Source organism: Cetorhinus maximus, chromosome 5 (genome assembly GCF_964194155.1).
Source record: "Cetorhinus maximus chromosome 5, sCetMax3.hap1.1, whole genome shotgun sequence".
In the NCBI taxonomy this organism is placed as follows: Eukaryota; Metazoa; Chordata; class Chondrichthyes; order Lamniformes; family Cetorhinidae; genus Cetorhinus; species Cetorhinus maximus.
In genome coordinates this window covers 137,350,299-137,356,298 of record NC_135883.1, presented here as the reverse complement: position 1 = coordinate 137,356,298, position 6,000 = coordinate 137,350,299, and the positions used below count along the sequence as shown (strand labels likewise).

At 43.0% G+C, this 6,000-nt stretch overlaps 1 protein-coding gene across 3 annotated transcripts in view; it reads left to right on the top strand.

The window, feature by feature from the left end:
* The first annotated feature begins 4,116 nt into the window (after nt 1–4,116).
* Nucleotides 4,117–6,000, top strand: part of atg5 (ATG5 autophagy related 5 homolog (S. cerevisiae)) — a 207,288-nt gene continuing 205,404 nt past the window's right edge. Inside the window, exon 1 of one of the 3 annotated variants that reach the window (XM_078542505.1) lies at nt 4,117–4,240. The gene's annotated coding sequence lies outside the window, so the exon portion shown is untranslated. Of the gene's footprint in view, nt 4,292–4,643; nt 4,743–6,000 lie in introns of those variants that run through there. The other 2 variants (XM_078542504.1, XM_078542506.1) reach the window with 2 other exon arrangements.

Below are 6,000 nucleotides of genomic sequence, written 5' to 3'. Positions count from 1 at the left end.
GTGCGATGGTCACTCCTACCGATACTGTCATGGACAGATGCATCTGCAATAGGCAGGTTGGTGAAGATGAGGTGAAGTATATTTTTCCCTCTTGTTGGTTCTATCACCACCTGCTGCAGACTCAGTCTAGCAGATATGTCATTTAGTTCTTGGCCAGTTCGGTCAGTAGTGGTGCTACCAAGCCACTCTTGGTGATGGATATTGAAGTCCCTACCCAGAGTACAATCTGTGCCCTAACCACCCTCAGTGCTTCCTCCAAGTAGTGTTCAACATGGAGGGGAAATGATTCATCAGCTGAGGGAGTTTGGTATGTGGTAACCAGCAGGAGGTTTCCTTGCCCATGTTTGACCTGATGCAATGAGACTTCATGGGGTCCAGAGCAGATGTTGAGGACTCCCAGGGCAACTCCCTCCCAACTGTATACCACTGTGCCACTACCTCTTCTGGGTCTGTCCTGTCCTGGGACATTATCTGTAAGTTATGATTCTGTGAGGATGACTATGTCAGGCTGTTGCTTGACTAGTTTGTGAGACAGCTCAGACAGCTCTCCCAACTTTGGCACTAGCCCCCAGATGTTAGTACAGAGGACTATGCAGGGTCGACAGGGCTGAGATTGCCGTTGTCGTTTCTGGTGCCTAGGTCGACACCTGGTGGTCCGTCTGGTTTCATTCCTTTTTTGTGACTTTGTAGTGGTTTGATACAACTGAGTGGCTTGCTAGGCCATTTCAAAGTCAACCACATTGCTGTGGGTATGGAGTCACGTGTAAGCCAGACCAGGTAAGGACAACAGATTTCCTTCCCTGAAGGACAATAGTGATCCATTTGGGTTTTTACAACAATCAACAATGGTTTCCTGGTCATCATTAGATTTTTAAATTAAATTCAAATTCCACCATCTGCCATGGCGGGATTCGAACCCAGGTCCCCAGGACTTTACCCTCGGTCTCTGGATTACTAGTCTAATGACAACAACACTATGCTATCACCTCCCCTGAAACTGATTTTCCTCTAATCAAATTGGATAACGAGAGGGTACTTGAGAATTTAAATGTAATATTGAGTTACCTTCCAGACAAGTGTCAAAGTGATTTTGAAAAGCTATTGCAGTCAAAGAAACCTATTTGTGGGAATAAGTTGGGGAGGACAGATTTAGCTACACATGATGTCTCTGTAGAAGTTTCATCTTCGGTAAGGGAACACCCTTAAATGTTAAATCTGGAAGTTATCACAAGTACAGAGAGAAATTGATTTCATGCTTCAAAATGATATTATTGAGTCTAGTTGCAGTAACTGGAGTTCACCTATTGTACCGGTATTGAAACCAGATAGAACACAAAGGTTGCGTGTGGACTATCAAAAGGTGATTGCAGAGACAAAAGCGGATTAATTTCCTATACCACAGTTGGAGGATTGCTTTGAGAACGTGGGACAATCAAAATTTATCACAAAGATTGATTTGTTAAAAAGATATTGGCAAGCACCTTTATCGGAGAGAGTAAAGGAGATATTGGCTTTTGTGATGCCAAATGGACTATATCAGTTTAAAGTCGTGCCGTTTGGTATGAAGAATGCACCTGCAATATTTCAAAAACTGACAAACAAAGTAATTGCAAGTCTAAGCAATTGTGCTTTATATTGATGACTTAATAGTTTTCAGTCAGACGTGGGATGAGCATTTACCGCATCTGGAAAAATTATTTACTCGATTACAAGAAACTAATTTGGTGATGAACTTGGCTAAAAGTGAATTTGCAAAAGCACAAGTTATGATCTAGGCCATACCATTGGGCATGGTAAGGTGGCTTCAAGAGATGTGAAAGTCAAGGCTAATGTGGATTCCCCAATGCCTACAACAAAACAAGTAGTTTTGAGATTTCGGGGCATGAATGGGTTTTACCGGAAATTTGCACCAAATTTTAGCAGTGTGACTGTTCCACTGACTGAGCTATTAAAAAAGAACAAGGAGTTTTAATGGACACCAGAGCGTCAGAAGGCATTTAATAGTTTCAAAACTGTATTAACTACGACACGAGTTTTGGCAGTATCCAATTATGCCAAGCAATTTAATTTGGCCATTGACGCAAGTGATAAAGGCATTGGGGCTGTACTGTTACAAGATGACGACACTGGAATTGAAAAACTGATAGGGTATTTTTCATAAAAGTTGAATGCACAACGGAGAAGATATTTAACAATTGAAAAGGAGACGCTGGGTTTGGTGTTAGCATTCCAGCATTTTGAAATCTATGTGGTAAACAATTCATCAGAAACAATTGTTTATGCAGGCTACAATCTTTTAAAGTTTCTGGGCTAATTTCGAGACAAAAGTGCAAGGCTATTCAGGTGGAGTTTATTAATGCAACCATTTAATCTACAGATAATAAATGTCGTCGGATGAGAGAATATGATTGCAGATGCGTTATCAAGAGTTTGAAGCCTAAAGGGGAAATTGGACATTTTTAAAACCTGGACATCTAAACTGGAATGATTTCTGCTGATACCAAGGATTTGTTTATATGTTATGTTAAAGCATGCATCTGGTAATGTAGTAGTGTAAATATATTGTTAAGTATAGGAGATAGTGAAATATGGGTTAATAAAAAATAAAGCTGCCTTTTAGAATTATGACGGTTCATTTTTCGATAAGGAGGGGAATGTCAAGAAGATATAATAATGTTATTGGAATTTTTTTTAAAATAGAGTTCTGGTGGGGTCTGTGTCTGTGTTTGTCTTAATTGATTAAAGCCAGCTAGTCTGGGTGCTTTGATGTATAGTAGTTTTGAGATGTTAATTAGATGAACATAAGGAGGGTAGAAGGTAAAGTGTAAATTTGCATTTATTAAAAACCATTCAAGGCTGCGGGCGAAATCTTGCACCTACCTAGAAGACGCCAAGCAATTATTTATTTTTTCAGCTTACTAATAAAATTGGTGGGATAAAAGGATGTTATTGTTAGTAAAGTTAAAAACCTAGTAATACAATGGAAAATTTATATTCAAAGAGAAAGGTATGTATAAAGGAGAAAGGAGACTGTGTGTAAGGTAGAGGCATTTTAAGATCCAACAAGTGTGAGAAGCCTCCAGCCTGTAAGCTGCTGTCTGCAAGGACCCAGAGCTGAAAGAAACTCATTTTGAATGGGACTGTCCAGGGTGTGCTTTGCCAGGTGTCTGTTTAAATCCAAGAGATCCACCTGAATAGCCTTGCACTGTTACCTTAACAGGGGTGTAACTGAGTTGGATTAATTGGAAGATTTTTGTAGTTATTATACTTGTAATTTTGTAGGTGTATGTATCATTTACAATCTTTCTTGTATTATTAAATGTTTAATTTAGTTTTATAACAAACCTCTTGAGACTCGGTGGTCTTATTACTCCCGAACTCAAAGCCTGCATCTCGAAACATACAAATTGCAAAAATGGGTTTTGACAGTTCTTACAAGTTTCCCTCTAGGATTAGAACAACTCAGCCTTTACCATCGGCTGTGTCATAATACCAAGCCACGCACCAAGTTTGAAATTGAAGTTTGTAGAGCCTGCTGCCCACAGGGAAGCAGAAGAGCACAGAAGTGACAGAGAGAACAGAGACCGAGTGTCGACCTGTGCTCAAAGCTGAACCAGGAAGCAAGAACCGTAGTACGCCTGTCAAGTCGCTGCTCTGCTGTGATAAGTATCACTTATTAAAGTTTCCTGAGTTATTTCACCAAACTATCTCAAATGAACAAAACTGGGATTTAAGTTCAAATAGTATCAAGAACTTACAAAGTCTTGAAAAAAAAATACTGCAGATGCTGGAAATCTGAAATAAAAACACAAAATACTCAGCATTGTCCCGCAGCATCTATGGAGAGGAACTGAGTTATCATTTCAGGTTGATGACCCTTCATCAGAATAGTTTTAAGTCAGTGAAAGGAGGAAAAACAAAAGACAACGAATAAAGAAACAAAATATGTTTCCAGATAAGGCGTGAATAGCTGCAGAACTGTTGACCGAATGGAGCTTTAATATATTATGTAAACCCTGAGACTGGGAGCTGTGGTCCTTCAGTGCAGCAGGTGGCGCTGTGGCACCGCGCTGTCGCTGTTTGCCTCCCGCTGGCCCATCCTGCCGCTGCCGGGAAGGAGGGCCGAGCCAGGATCACGTGCTGATGACGCATATTATGCACGAAGTGGCGTCCCGTTCGGTTTGAGTTTGTGAAGAAGCGGCGGACTCAGAGCCGGGGGCTCAAGAGTTAGGGGACGGAGGTGAGGAGTATATAAGTACGGGAGGTAGTAGTTGCTTCAAAGGACGACCAGGTAAGATGAAAGGGCGCGGGGCTGACCTGTCTTGTCTGTACCGGGTTGGGTACGATAAGGAGGCCGCTTCCGTCCCTGCTCCTGCTGAACGCGGCCGGGGAAGAGGGGGCGGGGCATGGGACGCGCGCGCGGCCGGGGGAAGGGGGCGGGGCATGGGACGCGCGCGCGGCCGGGGGAAAGGGGGCGGGGCACGGGACACGCTTGCGGCGGTGGGGAGGGGGGCGGGGCACGGGACGTGCGCGCGCCCGCCGGGGACGGAGAGGGGGAGGGGGGAGCACGGGACGCACTCGCGGCCGGGGTGGGAAAGGGGAGGGGGCGGGGCACGGGACGCGCGCGCGGCCGGAGTTTGCGGGGTGCCGCGGGGTCGTGGGCGCGCGACCGGTGGAGGCCGGTCAGTCAGAATGAATTGAAATGAAAGCTGTGATCCGGGGGCAAGTGGCTGAGAGAAAAGGTCTGAAGTGTAAATGCAGCGATTTCCTTTCAGTGGCATCTTTGATTGATATGTTAAAGCGTGAATATTTCAGTGTCTGACTTTGTACTGGAGCTTTTAGTGGGTTTGTAACTATTGAACACTTTTTCCCTTTCAATATCAAAGAATTGTGTCCCCCTTCTTCCCAAATGGGCGCACGCGTGTGTTTAAAACGCAGATTTGCGGAAGGATTGCTGTCAAAAGCCTTGAATTCTTCATGTGAATTTTGCAGGTCTAGTTACTTGGTGACTCTGTATTTTGGAATATTTTGCCTGTATATCCACCTAGCTAGGCCCAGGGCTAAGGAAGAGAGCTGCCACTCTGATCTGAAGTTAAATGTAACCTTAACGAACATTTGTTCTGGAAGCACCTTCCCGCTCTAACCTCCATCCCCCATAGATTGGTCTAATTCAGACGTGTATTTTGAGAATTTGACCCCCTTGTAAAATAGCACTGTCATAACTAGATATTTTAATCCAATCAATTTGAAATGTTTCATCTCTATGCATCTAAATGTGTGCTTTTCTCTGTAAAGTTAAGTTAGAAGATTAATTGATTTGGACAAAAACGTACAAACACTTTGAGAAACTGGGAAATGTTTAGGATTCAGAGGCACCTGTGTATCCTTGCAGCTATTATAAAGTTACCACTAAGGTACAGCAACCAATTGGGAAGGCAATGGTACCATAGCTTTAATTACAAAGGGGTTGGAGTACAAGAGTGAAGAAGTTTGTATAAGCTGTATCTAAGACCACACCTGCAGTACTGTGTACATTTTTGGTCATCTTATCTAAGGAAGGATAGCCTTGGAGGGAGCACTTCAAAGGTCCAATAGATTGGTTTCTGGGATGAGAGGATTGTCCTAGGAGGAGAAATTGAATAGACTGGAATTTAGAAAACTGTGAAGTGAGCCCATTGAAACATATAACTTAATAGGGTAGATGCAGGTAGGGTGTATTCTCTGGTCTGGGCATCCAGAACTAGGGATCACAGTCTCTGAATAAGGGATTAGCCATTTAGGACTTGGGTGAGAAATTAAGACAGAAATTGATAGATTTTTGGATGATAAGGGAATCACAGGTTATGGGGACAGTGCAAGACGATGGAGTTGAGGTAGAAGATCAGGCATGACCATATTGAAAAGCAAAGTAGGCTTGAATGGCCAAATGGCTTACTCATTTTTCTTATATTCTGATAAGAATTTAGCTTGGCTGTTAAATGGAGCTGGTAAACTAGAAAC